At 48.2% G+C, this 18451-nt stretch overlaps 1 long non-coding RNA gene across 1 annotated transcript in view; it reads right to left on the bottom strand.

Annotated features, from left to right (window-relative positions):
- LOC309612682 overlaps positions 1-18451 on the bottom strand; it is a 399141-nt gene that overhangs the window by 59445 nt on the left and 321245 nt on the right. The gene's annotated exons all lie outside the window — the stretch shown is intronic.

Genomic DNA, 18451 nt, shown 5'->3' on the forward strand with positions numbered 1-18451 from the left:
CCACCACCCCGCACTGCCTTAGTCTTGGGTCCAGCAGTCCCTTTCCCTCTAGGCCATCCCTGCATCCTGGCACCAGCACAGGGCCCACTGTATTCGAATACCTCCAGCTGGAATTACCATGTGGTCCTGAAATTCGATAGGAGAGAAACTTTAGTCAGGAGAGAAGACACCCCCTAGAGACTGTGGTTAGCAAGACTTCAGAAAAGCTGCAGGTGCAAGTCCCAAGCAGCCCTCAAGGACTGTGAAAATAATTGTAGTGAACCAAACCCAGCATCAGAATATAATAAGACCCAGAAGGGGAATGTCGGTCAAAAGCAAGAGCCGCCCCTAGGATGTCCGTGAGTCACTGGGGAGGACGGTGCCCCAGAGGAGGCCCCGCCTGGCTGACTGGTCCCTCCTTCCTACCGGCACCAACCAGGCGCCTGCTGGGCACCGCCCCGCGCCAGGCACTGCGGGGGCATCAGGCAGGGCCCCTCCCCCGGGAAGCCAGCCAGCTGCCGGGAGAAGGCAGGCCCAGGTAGACCCGTCCAGAGCACAGGCAGAAAAGCGGCTGCCGACCGAATGAGCTGGGGACTCGGGATGCTCCCAGGTGGAGAAACTGCTTCTGCCTCCCAGGGTCAGAGGGGCTACAGGGCAAAGGTGATTTCTCAGCCAATAATAGGATTTCACCAGGCAATAAAGAGCACTTCTAGCAGAAAAGAAGGAAGGAACAAAGTTGCAAAGACAGGGACTCAGGTGTTCAGGGAAGGGGGGTTTCAGCTGAGGCTGGTAGCGCGTGGGAGGGCAGAGGGTAGGGAGTCTCGGAAGGCCCAAGAAGGAGGCAGCAAATGCCACACAAAGAAGTGGGGATGCGTCTTCCGCCTGCAAAGGGCATCGGCAGGGGAGGCGTATTGAGAGCAGCCAACCAGACAGCAGAGAGCAGAGTGGAGGGTGGATGGAGGGGTGGCGAGAGAGGCTCCAGGCAGGGGGACCCCTGGCCAGGACGGGCATGGAGAAGAGGCCCAGAATCCAAGAGGAAACTCAGAGGCTGAGTCACCAGGTCTATTTGGTGGTCACGCTGGGGCCAGGTGGGGACAGAGCAGCTGACTTCGGGGGTTTATGCCCCAGCGCTGCCCACGGAGGCAGCCGGGCTGTCGGGACAGCCAGCCTGGAGCCAGAATGCAGAGGGAGGCTGCCGCGCACTTAGCTTCTCCCCGGGCTCATCGCTGCCACTCAAGGCGGCTCAGACTGGCGCTTGAGATCCAACCTGGCTTCTCAATGCGATCCCGCTACACACACTCATGCACACACACATAACATGCACACATACACACGCACAGTCATACATGCACACACGCACATGTGTGCACATGCCCACATACACACACACACATGCACACACGTGCACACATACAATATGTGCACACAGGCATACACACGCACACTGCAGCTCCTCCATTCCAGGCAGGCTCGTCCCCTCCAGGCCTTTGCCCACCCAGGGCCCTCTCCTCATCCTTCCGGCAAAACCCCTGCCCCACCCTGCCTTGCCCTGGGTTTCCTTCTCCAAGAAGTTACCGCTCCAAGCTAGCTGCTCACCGCCGGGGCCCTGTGATGTCTTTCTTCCAAAATCTCAAGCAATGTCATTTTAGACAGCCGTAGCAAAAGTGACAAGGAGTGTATAAACTAAGCGATCCAAGGAGGGACACTAAATGTTGGCTGGGGCTGGGGAAAGTGTCTGGGGGAGGGGATCCTCTTCCACTCCATTCACTGGGGTTTGGACACCAGGCTGAGTACACAGAGCAGCCCAGGTCCCTGCGCTCAGGGATGAACAGGCTGGCAGGAGAGACAGAGGATGGATGTGGCGTCCTGGGCACAGACAGGGACCAGGCTCTGAAGTAGGGTGGTGCGGGGCCCTCAGGAGCTCTGCGACAGGGGAGGGGTAGGAGGAAGGCCTCCGAGAGCAGGTGAAGAGGACTGAATGGCTTTGGGGGCCCTCCCCAGGTTCCCAGACCCAGGTCAGAAGCACACCCTAGGCAGAGCCCCAGGCAGCATGCCGGCAGGGGCAGAGATGAGGCTCCCCTCCCTGGCCTGCATCCTCGGGTTTCCAATACCCAGGGCAGCGTCGCCAGCTGAAGAGGGAGAGAGGTGTAGGTACAGTGCTGCCCAGGTATCAGGGAAGCGGTGCTGAGAGCACCAGTGGCCACCACAGCGGGGCTGCGTGGGCAGAGAGGAAAGGAAGCAGCTGGTATGAGCCGGGCGGGCAGGGAGGCCACCTGGGAACTCCATGGGGGATAGAAGGGGCTTGCGGCAGGAGCCCGAGGTCTGTGATTAAGCTGGTAGGGACTGAGGCAGCCAGTCTCGTTTGAGGCTGTCACTGCCACCCTATTCACATGACTGCATCCCCAGGATTAATCCGTTCTTCCCCCGACAGCTCCTACTGAGCCCCTGGTGTGCCTGCCTGACCTCACCACCACCACCCCAGCCTCTGCCTGGGAATCAGAGGGCATTGCAGGGCCAAGAACAATTCTGCAGGCCTGGTTCATCTGTCCCTGGTGCTTTCTTTCTGAGTCTTCCTAGATGAAAGATGCAGGGTGACTGGTTTCATCCAGTCTGCCCCATCTCGGGGCAACTGGAATCAGCCCAGGGGGTCCCTGAGTCCCCACTGATGGCAGCATCCTGTTAATCGGCCAATTCCCACACCCCAGAGCGCCGGCCATTTCCCAGGGATTATTAGGCTGTTACAGGGACTTTTTCCTAAGAGAGGGATTAGCCTGTATTCTAAGGGGTGATGGGTTCATACACAGAGAGCTTCCTCTTTCTCTTGTTGTTCAAAGATGGTCTTGCAGCAAAGAGGTGGTGAGGAATCAGCCCTATTCGTTCATCTCAGCCCTGCCACTTCCTGGCCGTACAACCTTGGGCAGGCTACATAACCTCTCTGAACCTGTTTGTCTTCATCTGTAAAACAGGGTTAAAAGAAGTAGGACAGTCAGGATGATAAGTGATAATGATGTAAGGTACCTGTGCCCAACACGTGGTGACCATTCACAAAAATTGCTTCTCTTCCTTCTTTGTCATGTTCTTGTTGCCACTGACCTCAGGGGCAGTGAGGTGTGAAAGAACAAGTCAGGGTTCCAAGCTGCATTTCCCTGAGTTCAGCTCCAGCTCTGTCCTTTGTAAATCACCCTAGTTTTCCAAGCCTCAGCTTCAGCAATGGTAAATGAGGAGAATGATGGAGGAGCTGCAGAGTGCAGGTAAGCATTCAATGGGAGGAGCCTGACACCAGGTCCGGAGCGCAGGGACACTCAGCCGTGCATGCCCTTCCTCTTGCTGGGGTGAAGATGACAGTGGGTTCTTCTTAGTTCGAGAGCAGCAGGGTCCTGAACCCCAGGATTTCTACTTTGCAAGAGCTGATGCAGATCTGACCAGGAGCTCTCCCCACTCTGCACTCAGGGTGACCTAGAAACTTGTCCAGCTTCTACCGTGAGTGGCTTTGATCCAGCAGGAACCACCCCCTCACCAGCTTCATGGATTCTAGTAAAATTATAGCTATGAAATATTACTAATGTTAACAAAAAATGATTAAGATACGAGATTGCTAATGGACAGTTTTTAAATGCTTCCACTAAGAGGCTACAGACAAGATCAATCCTTGCGATGTGCAGTCTGGGAAATCTGTCCTGAATAGCTGCCGTGCTCAGAGTACTTGCACCAGATACTATATGGGACAGATTCATTGCAGGAGTGGCTGCTCTTTGCAGTGTCACTTTAAAGCTCCTCCTATCAAGAGGTGGACTCTATTGGCCAATAGAATGTGACATGGTGCCAGTTTCAAAAGCTAGGCATGCTTCTGCTGTTCTTTTGGGCCCTGGCCATGTGAATAAGCCCAAGCTAGCCTGCTGGGTCCTGAGACACCCAATAACTCCAGTTGCCCACCAGCCAACTGACAGCATGTAAATGAGACCATCTGAGATAGCCAATCCTCAGCCCATCTACCAGCTCAGCACAGACACATGAGCCAACCCAGCCAAGATCAGCCAGGCCTGGCCCCAAACTAGCAGGTTTCTCAGGTGACATACAGACTTATGAGCAATAATATATGCTTTTATTTTTTTAAGCTCCTGAGTTTGGGGTACTTTGTTGCATAGCGTTAGCTAACTGATACACCATGGTAAATCATTTGATTATCTCACTTTATCTTTATAATAATAACCCTGTGAGCTAGGAATTTTTATCCCAATTGTACAGTAAACTCCCCTTCAAAAAGCTTTAGCAACTCACCCAGTTGTCACAGCTAGAAATGGGTAGAGCCATAAATAAACCTCTGATCTGCTTGACTCAGTAGATTGTATTTTTTCTACTGCAGCAACTTCTCTCTTTTCTCCAGGTAAGAATAGCAGATGGTTACTTAAAAGGGGGATTACCCTTTTTTAAAGGGGGAGGCCCAAGCCATGGTGATTGCTCTCACGATGGGACAAATCATACTCTAATGTTCCTGGCCCTCGTTAAAAAAGCTTCTCAGAATTTGGGGGCAGGTGTTTTTTAATCTTTCAATGTGACTTCCCATCAAGAATCTCAGACCTTTCCAGCAAGTCTAGGAGCTGTAGCCTTGACCTTCCTTTGCTTGTTAATTAGGGTATTGGAGGGAAAACAGAGAAACCATGTGTACAGGCAGAAGGGGAGTTTTCAAAGATAAGTTGTCCTTAGGGCCACTCAGCTGAAAAATTTCATTAACTCATTAATTAAGATATATACCACGAGAATTCCAGGGAAAAGAGCAAATACCATCTGTACTGTGGAGGGGCCAAATTTTTCTTTTAGCCTTTAAGACCCAGTAATGAGCACATGCTCTGAATTAGCCTCCAAATTAACTGCTTCATGGGAGTACAGCGGTATTGGCAATCCAGTTCTGTGTCAAACAGTGCTCAGAAAATTGCATCCATGAGGTTTAGGAGTCATCTTCTTGGATCTAAGTTTTAAGAAGGCAGGTTATACACAGCTCAACCTAAGAAGTCTCCTTCTGAAAGTCAGAGGTGTCTCGGGATGGAGTGCACTGCCTCACAAGGTGGTGAGTCCACCGGCATGAGGGGTATGCAAGCAGAGCCTGAGTCTGGCTGGAGGAATTTCTATTTTCTGTGGGAGTCTAGATGAAATGATCACTCAGGCAGGCCCCTTCCAGTTGTGAGACTCTATTTCAGGACTTCTAAAAGGTGATTCCCTTACCCACAGAGAATGGTTTCCTCGACTGTCATTAGAATATCAGAATATATTAGAATATTCAAACATCTTCAGTGGCCATAGCAGCATGCCCAGGGTTTCAGAGACTATCGATGACTTTCCAGCAGGACGCTGGGTTCAAGGAATCATTAAGATTGGAAGCATTTTCCTACTTGGTTTAAAATTTCCAGCTTTGATCGCTAAAATTGGGGCCTAGCAGGAGGCATTTCAAAAGCAAATTGTGAATGATGATGTTATTTTGGCCTCGGTCAGGCTGGCACTTTGGGTGACCATGAGCCATCAGGCAAGAAACCTCTTTTGACAACTTACAAAACGTTTAGATTAATCAAATTTTAAGGCTGGCTCCTGCCTGGGGAGGATGGAGCTTGCAGGAGTGGCTGGAACGTTTTACCATATCTGGGTTGATCACAGAGGGCGATACGTTTGCTTTTCTAGCAATTACAGACATTGAGTCAGACAAGTGTTGCATTGGTATGTTTAATTGGTAAAAATACTCTAATTAGATTTTTAATAGATGCCTTCTGACAGCAGAAACAACAAAGATGATTGATTTTTCTCGTGAAATCTTTGGAGGAGAAAATCTCTTGCTTTCAAATTTGTTGAGAAGCCATTTCTCTGAAGCCCCTTCAGTTAACATTTGGGCTCTTGTGAGCCTCTCGTGAGCAGAGTTATTTCAAATATTCATGGGGGTCTAAATCTGTGTTCTTTCTCAGTTCAACCTTTTGCACTCAAAATTCATGAGTGTATATTGATTTAGGCAGCCTTCCCAGGACCCTTGTATCATTGGACTCTTTTGTTCAATGTTAATATGCCCCAGCTTATCAATTATTCACTTGCTAAATGAAAGCAATGTAAATCTAGCATTCTGAGCAAAAAGAACTGTTCTTTTCATTCCCTAAAAATATGATGTCAACAGAGACTGGTGACTTCACCAGACTAATGCTTGGTTTAGTAGGTAACAATGCCTGCTGGCCCCACTGTGTTCTCTTTTGTCGGAGGTGCCAATGCGGTAAAATCTGAGTTAGTAAATATTCACCTTCAGGAACGGGTTTTTCACATCATACTTTGAAGAGCAAGAAAGAAAGAACAAGACAGTAAGATTAGCGTCAGAGACTGAATATAAAGGAAGCATCAGGGATCATCCTGAGATGGAGGTCTCTCTACTGCATCTTTCTCTTCGTCCATCTCTGCTCCCCTAACGCGACCATGACCGTGGGCCATGTGGATGATAGTAAGCACAGCTACGGTTCATGTAGGACCCGTCTCGGGCCCCCAGCAGCCCTGCAAGCTAGGTGATGGCACATTTTGCAGATGAAGAGGCTGAGAAGCAAAGGGGGCAAGTTGTTGGCTGAAGATCACACCACCTGGAAAAAGGTGGAGTAACAATTTGAACCCAGTTTGATTTTCTCAGAGCACATGCCTGCGGTTCCCTCCGCTTAATCAAGGTCACACAGCTAGTTAGGGTCAGGACCAGGGTTTATAAGTGGGGCTGACAAACTCCAAAACCCACACTAGATCTGCTTCTAGCACTGATATCCCAGAGGTGCCTCTGAGACCCGTCTGTGTTCTCAGTCAGCAAAGCAACGTTCAGTGACGGTTAAGATACTTTCAGATTTTCTTGTCTGTGAAATGGGATAGTAATGTTGGCTTCGTATAATAGTTACAAGGATTCAACCAGGTAATAGTATTTCTGTAAAGTACCAAATGCACATTGGACCCTCCGTTAAAGCTGGTTTCATTTCCCTTCTTCCTTGACTTTCTTTCCCTTCTGAACCCTGGTAGAAGACTTAGATGTGTTGGAATATTCGCAGCATGGCTTGGAATTACAAAGGGTTTCTGGTTAATTAACTCTCAGTTAATCAGATAATTCAATTAACCACAACACTCCCATTCCCCTGAGCAATTGGTTAACGGAAGTTTTATTGTATACAAAGCATTACAGAGTGTCATCCAGTAACACTACTTACAGAAAAATGGACGCAAAAAAAGGCATTTCATGGGAGAAATGGTAGATCATGTCATCTTTGTCTCAGCTGCCTCCTCAGCCACCCCTTCACCCTCCTACCCCTTCCCTGTCCTAGGACCTTCATTCAATCCCTTTTCTAGACACAATGGTTAATAACATCAAAGCCTCTGCCCGACCCAGGACTGGCTGCAGTTTGGATATTTACCCCACCAGCACTCACCACAGCTCTATTTACATGCTATGGGGCAAGGCAGTGGGATGGACTCTATTCTTAATTTAACGTATAGTCAGTGTTCTCTAGAGAAATAGAACCAATAGGATATAGAGAGTTATACTGAAGGGGATGTATTATAAGGGATTGGCTCATGCAATCATGGAGGCTGAGAAGTCCCACCATCTGATGTCTACCAACTTAAATGCTAATCTCTTCCTGAAACACCCTCACAGATATACCTACAAATAATGTTTTATCAGCCATCTGGGCATCCCTTAGCCAAGTCAAGATGACACATAAAATTAACCATCACACTTAGCCCTCTTCGTCTTCTCAGCTTACTACCCAAACACTGTTCTTCCTAAAAACTCCTCTGTCTTAAGAGACATCTTGAAAAGGGAGAATGCATCCAACATAAAGAATCCTATCACTGGCTCATCGTTCATCCCAGACTGCCCAGGGTAGTAATCCACGGTGCCAGCATCATTAATATTACTGCTCCCCCACTTTCACTCTCAAAGGTTTGAATGATAAAGTGTGTAGCCATCGGACCTCTCCTGGTCCTCCATGCTCATGTGGCAAGGGACTGTTCTACAGCAAACTTCCCATACACTGTGGTACAGTGAAAAGACCTTGGGTTTCCCTGGCCTAGCACACAAGGATTCAGATCCTGGCTGTGTCCTTTGTTCTTATGCACATTTCCTGACCCTTCCGAACTTCAGTTTTTCTACCTGTAAAATGTATGCAGTCCCCCTCATTGTATTGCTGTGAAGATGATGTCTATAAAACACTTAGCATGAAAGAAGTCCTCAAAAACATTACCTTCCTTCCCTTCCCTTTCTTTCTTCCATCCAGTTCAGAGAATTTTCTTTGTGCTTTAAAGTTGCGTTCTCTACCGATACTCAAAACCGCATCCATCCTATCCTATTTTGATCTATTCTTCCTCAATTATTTCCTTTTTCAATATCTTGACTCCTTTCCTTTCAACAAGGACCCTCTTCTGCTTTCCAATATGATCGATTCTCCCCCCACTTTCAAGGAAGTCGCATTAATTAAAACACACTTTGTGCCAGGCATGGCAAAAGACGCTTGATTAGACCTTACCTCACACGAACTTTTGGAAAATCATCTTTCCCTTCGCCCTTCTGGTTCTCAGCCAATCACCTTTCTTCACACGTTACAAAATACTTCAAGCATGTTGTCTATTCCTCTACCTTTAGCTTCTACCCACTTCCTAACTCCCTATAACAGACCTTCTTTCCAAACACTATTTTGAAATGCTCTCTTAAAGGCAACCAAGGACACCTGCAAAATCCAAATGATTTCACTAGTTCTCAACCTGTTGGAACTCTGTAACATCTGACACTTTGAGCATTTGCTTATTCGTGAAACTGAGCATGTTACTTAATTATTGGGAATGTCACTTGGGTTATCTAATGCTCAGCTGTTCTCAGAAAATGTGTCCTTTTCTAAGAAAAGGATAATGATGGAGGATCCAGGCAGGTGGTACATGTGAAAGACAAGCCGATGTGAAGCACGTGGCAAATGCCCCTCACATGGTGTCTACCATTATTGCAAATGGCAGTAATAACGGGAGGCTTCAGGTGCCTGCAGGTGGGCACCTGCAATGCTCATTTTCAAAAACTAGCAAGCAGACTCTCCAAACTCTAGAAAATTCCAGCTTCACATGGATCCCAGGAAGAAGTGGCTCTGTTTCTTAGAATGCAGAATGGACATGGCCTAGCAGAGAAGCAATATGTGTGAAAAAGTCTGGGGCCATGGCTGTAAAGAGGAGAGCAAGCTGGAACTGCCAGGGCATCTTTGTCACCAAGCAAGGAGACCCTCCCTGAAAGTAAAGCGGAAAGATGGAGACAAGAGAGAGAGAGATGCCTGACGCAGCTGGAATCAAAGAGTCCAGTACTCAAAGCAGATACGGTCCATGGCCAGCTCAGTTAGCCCATACATTTCTTTATTTTTTCTTTATTGTTTTCTCAAAGTGTTATGAGTGAGTCTCTGAAAAACCTGCCACCAGAAGCACCAACCTGAGGAACAGTTAACATGTATTGGGGGTTCATTCATGCCAGGCGCCTGCAGGGCTGTCTTGCCATACATGCCGCCATCAGACTCATTCAGCACAAGATGGATGGAAACACACAGAGACATCTGTGATGTCTCCATGGCCTCACGCTAGTAAACGTCTGGTTTCAAGCCCACGTCCTCGAGCTCCAAATAGCACATGGTCCCCAGACCAGCAGCAGTGTCACCTGTCACTTAGAAATTTGTTCAAAACGCAAACCCTGGGCTTCCTTGGTGGCGCAGTGGTTGAGAGTCTGCCTGCCAATGCAGGGGACACGGGTTCGAGCCCTGGTCTGAGAAGATCCCACGTGCCGCGGAGCAACTAGGCCCATGAGCCACAACTACTGAGCCTGCGCATCTGGAGCCTGTGCTCCGCAACAAGAGAGGCCGCGATAGTGAGAGGCCCGCGCACCACGATGAAGAGTGGCCCCCGCTTGCCACAACTAGAGAATGCCCTTGCACAGAAATGAAGACCCAACACAGCCATAAATAAATAAATAAACAAATACTTTAAAAAATAATGACTCCCTTCTTTAAAAAAAAAAAAAACGCAAACCCTTGGTTCCCATCCAGACTGGATGCCTCAGACACCGTAGAGATGGGACCAGGATTCCATGTTTCAACAAGGCTTCCAGGTGTCTGTGATGTGCTCAAGCCTGAGAATCCCCACTCTCTGCATCCCTGAACCACGGGGATCTACCTAGAGTGTGGGTCCTGACAGCCCGATGCTGGCAGCACTGTGGGCCTTTGGAGTCACTGCTCTGACCACACCCAGAATTTTAAACACAATTCACCTGGAGTAACAAAGTGAGCACAATGATTAAAGGTTTGGGGAAAAACATCAGAGCCAGCAGACCAGCATAGGAACAACACAAGTCCTAAAGAATACCCATGTCTCTCCTTGATGTCCTGCCCTCTGACCCCCAGGTTGACCTTGTGAGTCAGTCACACTTAACCCTGGCTACCCACTGCAATCACCTGGGGAAATTTTAAAGGTATTGCTGTCCCGGCACTACTCACAGAGATTTGAAGTGAATTGATCTGGGGTGTGGTCTGGGCATGAGGATTTTTTAAAGCTCTCCAGGTCATCCTAATGCAGGATCAAGCTTGAGAACCGCTGGCTGTGGGATGTTTCCAGGCTTTTCTGAGATACAGCTCTCTTGTGGCCCACTGCTTAAGCCATCCCCTGTCACAGCTGCTGCAGGAACACAGTCTCTGTGAGGAAGCTCTTCTCTGTTGGGCTGTTTCCACCAGGCTTATCTTTTCAGTACAGTGTTGGACAGCACAACGAAGCGCATCGCTATGTAGGAAGGTGGGGTTTCCACCTAGCACACACACCATCGTTAGTTTCAGGAGCCCTCTAAGACCGCAGTTCATAAACCAAGGGAAGGAAGGCAGCCACTACACCCAGAGGCTATGCCAAATCTCATTTGAACAAGCTCCCCACATGTTGGGTTGGGAATCACTTGGAAGTGTTTAAGAACATTCACTTAGAAGTCAGTTGTCCTGGGTTCAAATCCCAGCTCTTTCACGCCCCAGGTTTGTAAGCCTGGGCAACCAAATCTTTCCAGCCTCAGTTCTTCATCTGTAAATTGGTTTTCTCTGGCTGTGTAACAAATGACCCCACAGTTAGTGGCTGAAGACAGACCTATCGTCTCACAGCTCTGTAGGTGGGAAGTCCAGGCATGGCATGGCTGGCATCTCTGCTCCAGGTGTCACAAAACCAAAATTAAGGGGTCAGAAGCTACGTTTTCATTTTTGAGCTCAAGGTCAACCTCCAAACTGATTCAGATTCTTGGCAAATTCAGTTCTTTGCTGCTCCAAGACTGAAGCCCCCATCATCCTTTCAGCTTCCAGCCAGGGGTCCCTCTCAGCTATTAGAGGATGTGTTCAGATTCATACCATGTGGTCCTTCCATCTTCAAAGGCAGCAGAAGTTTCCCCACATCGGCTCCCTCTCACACTCTGTATCTCTAAATTCCTCTGTCTCTAACCTCTAGACTCAGGTTTTTTTTCAAACTTTTAATGTGCTCATGTGATTAAATCTGCCCCACCCGGATATAACATATCTAATCAAGGGAATGAAATCCATCACGTTCACAGTCCCAGGGATTACACAGGGTGGGTACCCCAGGAAACAGGGATCTTGGGGCCATCTTAGAACTCTGCCAATACCAGGGAATCATAATGACACTTAGTTTGCAGGATTGTGGTGAGAAATAAGATAATGCCAGCTGAGCCCTGAGCGCGGGGCTGATCGTGTCGCAAGCATTCGATGTATTAGATGTTGCTTTTCTTGGCAGCCTTGTGAGTCCAAGATGTCCTGATTCCTGGAGTTCCTTTTCAGAGGCAACCTTTGCTGGCCCCTCCAGCTGAAATCCACCCTCTCCCCTCATCAGAGCTGGGCTCTCCACCCCCCACCCTCCAAGCCCATCCCGCCACGTTCTGGCAGCATCGATGCCCAGGGAGCACCAATGGCTGGAACACCCTTTTGGGAACACACGAGGATGTTTCTGCTGGAATGCCAAGACAGCGATTCCTGCTGGTCTCATCTGAAATCGGCACAATGCTCCTTGCGAGGATTATGTTGATAGATCAGTATCTCCCCCTGATGCCTTCAGAAGCACAATGTGAATACTGGAGCTGTCAGTGTTAATAACGCCCTACAATCCTGTCCTTTTAAAAAAAAAAAAAAGGCTTCTCAAGGCAGATAAAGAGAATCTAATTGAAAACATCATAGGCAATCTTCTCTAAGTAGCAGCTACAGCATCAATATTTAGTAATGAAATTCTGTTTTGTTTTATACCCCTCCCCCTAAATTATTTACAGGAAAACATCAAAATGCCTGCTAGCTCCAGCTTGATGAGTTTTTCTGTATAAATCCTGGACTGGGAATCAAGGGGCTTAGATGTTATTACTCGCTTGGCAGCCAACGCTCAAAATAACCTCAGGCGGTCTCTTTCTATCTCTGAACGTCAAGTTCTTCATCTGTGGATGAGGCAATAGAGATAAGTGATCCCTGAGGCTCCTTTAAGCTCTAGAAATAATCCCTGAATACTCCTGTCTACACCCCTCCCTTTGTGAGTAACCTTAGTGCCCACAGCTCACAGCACGGCACGCAACCATCCTATCACAATAATCTCCCCAGGTGAGTAATGTCTCTCCAGGTGAGTGATGTCTCCCCGGGTGTGTGATGTCTCCCCAGGTGGACCCTAAGGTCCTGAAGGCCTAGGGCTGTTGTGTATTTCATTCATTTCCTCCACAGATATCCATTCGGTGCTGACTCTGGGTCATATATGGTGCTAGACACAGAGGATACAGTGATGAATAAGGCAGTCTCCTCCCACAAGGACGTCACGGTCCAATAAAGAACAGGCTGTAAGCATGTGCTGGCAGTACAGCTTTAGAGGCACGGGGCTCAGAGTGAAGGCTTGGAGGACAGTAAGGAAAGGAGGAGGAGGTGATACTGGGTCTTGAGGGATGGAGGGATGGCTGCAAATGTACAGGGTGGAAGAGGGCAACCCGGGCTGTTGGTATGTGGAAGTTACGAAGAATTTGGGATGGTTGAAGGATACAGCTTGAGGGTGCTGGGAAAGTGGGAGATGCTGGAGAGGCAGCAAGAGCCAGGTCTGGGATGCTTCATGTCACAAACTAAGGACCTTGGGTTGAGTCTTGCAAACATCGGGGAGCCCTTGTAAGGACTTAATGGAGGAGTCCTGGCTCCAGAGAGCACCTATCACATCACATCCGAGGTCCGTGGCGCCCTCAAGACTCCACAGCTTATAATGTGAACAGGCCCCTGGAGTCGGGGAACTTAGCAGCTCTGCAGACGGCGGTGACAAGTGTGCCCTGGAGGGGACAAGACTGGAGCAGAGAGAAGTCAGGAGGCTGGTGACATGGCCTGAGAGAGAGAGAATGAGTTCAGAACCAAAGCGGCAGCAGCAGGCTACGTCTTTCACAACCAGAGCTCCAGGCTGGACCCAGAAATGAATACTTGATTGGAGTATCCATGTGGGTTAAAAGAGAGCAAGCATACTCCAGGGGGTGCATGCAGCGAGAAGGGGGCTAGACATGGAGCCTGCTGGCCTTTCTCTGCAGACACTGAATCCAGGTGCCCCTCCGAAAGGCCTTCTGAGCAGGTTTGGAAGTTCTCACAGGGTCTGCTGCGCTGGAGCACCCAGAGTGGAAGAGCAGACCTCCTGCACCCTGGAGCACTCTTTCTTCCACTGAACAGGCAGTGGCAGGAGCTGCATGCAGGAAGCTGGGAGGAAGAAAGGGAGACAGTAGATCCAGACAAAGGAGGGAACCCCGCCAGTCACGGTGTGGAAGAGGGCACTGCCCCGGCACCCTCACCCAGATCCGCTGAGGCCTGCAGCCCCTCTCGCCCTGGAAGCCCTTGGTTTGGATGGAGGAAGAGCCCAAACCAAAGGGCTGGACTGATGCATGAACCAGAACCAGGCATCCTTTGAAGTTCATTTACTCTCCAAGGAGGTAAATCTAGAGGAATGTGAGGGCCTCAAAGGATAGTGTGACAACATTACCCAAAAAAATCAATCAGGAAAGCAGCCCAGAAAGCCTCATCTTTAAAGATCTCTCAAACGGATGGCACGGTGCCCATTTTCCATTATGACCCAGCTCTACACAGTAATTGAAAGGAGGCCCACGAAGCAGACAACCATAAAGCACCGACCTCTCTCCTGGTAATTATGTGATCAAATTATGAAGGCCTCTGAGCCAACATCTCAGCTGCGATGATGCAATGGAAGACCTGTGGATCCGTGCTGGAGGGAGAAAGAAAAGGCCCCTGGAAGTGTCTCGCTACCATCAGAAAAGGATGCGCTTCTCCCTTCTCTTCATCCCCTTGGAATGATCAGATTCTCTTTGACTTGTAGAGTGCAGGCATCTTCCCAATTTGCATTGCCAGCTATTTTGCAAGAGTCTTAAAGAAACGAGCCTTTCGGGGGGCAGGGGGTAGGGGAACAACACAGGGATCACCCCAAGCTATAGGTGCAGTTTTTCATCTTCCTGTGTTCAACATTTGTCATATGGAATATGTCCTGTCCTGGGGTCATTTCTTCCAAGTCCATGGATATGTTTCGATCTCCAAAACCTGTGATTGCAAGTTGAGGTCACTCTTCCATTAATGCCCCAATAATGATGTGGAGCCCTACCTGTCCCTGCAGGTCTCAAGGGCTTCTTGTGCATGCCCCTTGAGGTTTTTTTTTGAGAGACCCGGGGTGTTAGGCTTGATGCCTGGAGAGAGTCAGTTCCGGTTCTTGTACCTGATGTCTGCATCAGTCCTCCCCTCCACTGCCTCTACGAGGAAGTCCTCCTTGAGAGGGCCCCAGACACCAGCTCCCATTCTCCCAAACACTAGGATCCGGAAGAACAACTGCCCCAATGACCGTAAGTCTCACTTTGTCATCTGGGTCCTGAAGCAGAATCTCACACAGTTCCTCATGGAATCTGGCCTCGGCTTCTGGAGAGAGTCTCTGCAATCTCATGAATAACCATGGATCAAGCCTCTCCCATCGCTCTCCACCCCATACACACCCCTAAAAGGGTCCACATCTTCTTAAAAGTAAGCAAGATTATCTAATCATAAATGTGGCTCACACCTTACTTACCAATGCAACAGTTCTCTAAAGGAGAAAATCTGGAGGGCCCCTCTGCCTATGACACAGACAAAGCTTTTCAAATCAAACAGAGCAGTTTAGGTCCAGAAAGCCACTCTGTCTCAAGCAAATTCATTCCCAAAGAGGGTTGATGCTGTCTAGACTCCTAACCTAAAGCTACAGGTTGATGGTCTTCCTTGAGCAAAGGATCATTCGGACCCAAAAAATTATTCAAGACAGCTGGAAATATTTACAATCTGGGTCTTTACAGAAAATATTTGCTGATCCTTACCTCTTGCTCTAAGTGACTATCAGAATTCCTTCCATTATACAATTCTGGTCATGTCACTCCTCTCATTTAAAGCCTTCAATGGTTTCCCACTTATCACAGGATAAGATTTAAACTCCTTAGGACAGCAGAATTCCTGTTGACAGTTGGAACTGAGCTTCTACCTCTACTTCAGTAAGAAGGGTAGCAGAGAACCCCGTGGGCTGCCATTGGGATGAACCCAGTAAGGAGAAGGAGCAAAACCTCTTGTGTATCAGTCAAGTCTGGGTCCCTTGGGGACAATCAAGCACTATTGTCCAATGAAGGGGGAAGAAACAGCTTTTGATTTAAAAATCAGAAATGAGAAGCTGTCCTCTAGGTATGCCCTCTCCTCCAGAGATAATGTGTGCAAACATGCCTTTATGTTTTGAAGGTCTAGGTGGCCCCCCAGAGGCAACCAGGCTCTTTTGTTTGATAAAGAACCTGAGATGAGGAAGGAGAGTGGTTGGTGGGGGGAGGTGATGGAGGCCAGGGCTTGTTAGGGTGGCAGATCTGGCACTGCGTCGTCTGCCAGTGGCCCTGGAAGAACCAGGGGGCCTACATGTAAAGGAGAAAATAATATGTTAAGTAGCAACATGCTCAGGCCCAGAGGAGAGTCAGAATCAAAGAGGAAACCCAACACTGTGCTCATGGGCATGGCTTGCGTTGATGGGACCCCATGCTCCCATCAGGGTTCCTTCAGAAGCAGCTACCACCCAGTAAACTTCCTGGCCACCACGTGAGTCAGCATTTCAGGTGACTGCACACTTCAGAGACACTGTGCACTGATTTCCCTGGTTGCTCCTTAAGCTGGGTGCTGGGCCTTAAGCTCTGTACTTTTGGAATGTTCTAGAACATGCTGGTAAACACAGAGCTGGAAGAATGGACACCATCATCGCATGAATGTGACATAGCAAGCCTTTTTACTACATGTTCCATTGCAACCGCAGAACCAGCCCTAACTGGCCCTATCCTGTATCTAACCAGATACTGAGTTGTTTTTCGGAGCCAACAGAGCAAAACTGTAAATCATGTAGGCGAAGCATGCACAGAAGAGACTATTTTGACCTCAAATAATACCAAGAACCAAAGTTTCTCCCCCACCACGGAAATAAAAGATGACCGGAACTTGAATGCCGGAACACTTTCAGAAGTGAAGGGTCTGTTGCCCAAGAAGATCCAGTGCTGACGCCCCCTTTACCCTACTTTACCATAAATGGCCAAAGCCCTCCAAATGAAACGTGCCCTGCCAGCGCTTCTGCATACCAACTGTCCTTCCCAAACTCAAAAAGTTTGACCAAACCCCAGATTAGAGAAACAGATTTGAGCTCTACCTCCTGTCTTCTTGCTGGTTGACCTTGCAATAAAGCCTTTTCTTTTCTCAAAAGCTGGTGCCATAGTATTGTCTTCTATCCGTGTCCGACAGCCAGCCCCTTGTAACACCATTGCTGCTTTATAGACAGATCTATTCTACCCACTTCCCTTGCTCTAGCCAACTGTTCCTAGACAATCCCCACTCTTCCAAGCCTGCGTTCCCTCTGCTTGAAAGGTCCTCTCCCCTCCCCACTAAGTGAAATTATATTCATCCTCCAAGACCCAGCTTAGATGCCATCTCTTCTGTGGCATCTCCCCAGAAGGTTGCATGTAGCTAAGAGGGCCTACACCGTGTTCATCAACAGAAATGAAGGTGGCAGGAGATACAGGAGGCAGAACAGTGATAGAGGGGTGGCCAGGTTAGGCAGAAGAGGATGAAACAGGAGCCCAGCACAGGCATAGCCTCCTCTAAAGAAATTTTTCAAGGATTATGCTAGAGATATCACCAAAAGAACAGCATTCTGCTAACTTTTTTCCTCTGGTAGAGTCAGAAGCCACAACCTCAAATGCACTTAAATCACGGCATCCAAAGCACTTCAATGTTTTCACAGTGTCCCCTACCCTCTTCACACACACCGGGGCACAACAAGCTGCTCTCCTACCTCCCCACTAAAAGAATCACTCCACCTCGGACCTAGCGTGCACCTGCCACGTCCCGACAGGCTCCACGCCCCCGTCTTTCTCTTTCTCCCATTACTTGGCTACTGTTCATTGCACCTTGACCTTTAAGCCTCATGCCTTCTTTTTGCCTTGACTTTCCTTCCAGCTATATAGTTTTGTTGTTTTTGTTTTTGCGGGGTTTTTTTCTTTTTCTTTCTACTCCTTGACTCAAAACCTGTGTGCATAGCTTTTTTTTTCTTCTTTTTTTTAAATCGAGATTAAATACACGTAACATAAAACTTACTATTTTCATCATTTTAAGGTGAACAATTCAGTGGCACTAAGTACATCTGCAGTGTTGCGCAACCATCCTTACTATCTTGTTCCAGAACTTTTTCATCACCTCAAATGGAAACCTGGGCCCATTAAATAGTCACTCCCACCCCCCCAGCCCCTGGCGACTACTGGTCCACTTTCTGTCTCTATGGATTAATGTTTCATATTAATGAAATCATATAATATGTGGTCCTTTGTGATTGCTTTCTCTCACCTACCATAATGTTTTCAATGTTCGCCCATGCTGTAGCATGTATCAGTACTTCATTCCTTCTTATGGCTGAATAATATTCCATTGTATGGATAGACCACATCTCATTTATCCACTTATCACTTGATGGGCATTGGATTGTTTCTACTTTGGGCATGAATATTTCTGCTGTGAACATTCATGCATAGGTTTTTGTTCCAACACCTATTTTCAATCCTTTCAGGTGTATACCTAGAAGCAGAATTGCTGGGTCACACGGTAATTTTATGTTTAACTTATTGAGGAAGCACCAAACTTTTTTGTGGATAAATTATAAGTAAAGTCTTTCCCACCCAATCTATTCCAGAAGATCTCCCTTCCATAGGCTGGCTTAAGGGCAGCACCTGGATCTTCGAAAGAAAACCAAGACTTGCCCTGATTTATTGGAGGACATCTAGAAATTTCCCCCAATCTTTCCGCCTTTGGGTGGGGAGGGTCAGATCCTATCAATTAGCCTGTGGCTCCAGAGTCTCCAGAGCAGGGGCAGAGAGGGCTGGAGG

Source organism: Balaenoptera borealis, assembly GCF_965194805.1.
Source record: "Balaenoptera borealis genome assembly, chromosome: 16".
Lineage (NCBI taxonomy): Eukaryota > Metazoa > Chordata > Mammalia > Artiodactyla > Balaenopteridae > Balaenoptera > Balaenoptera borealis.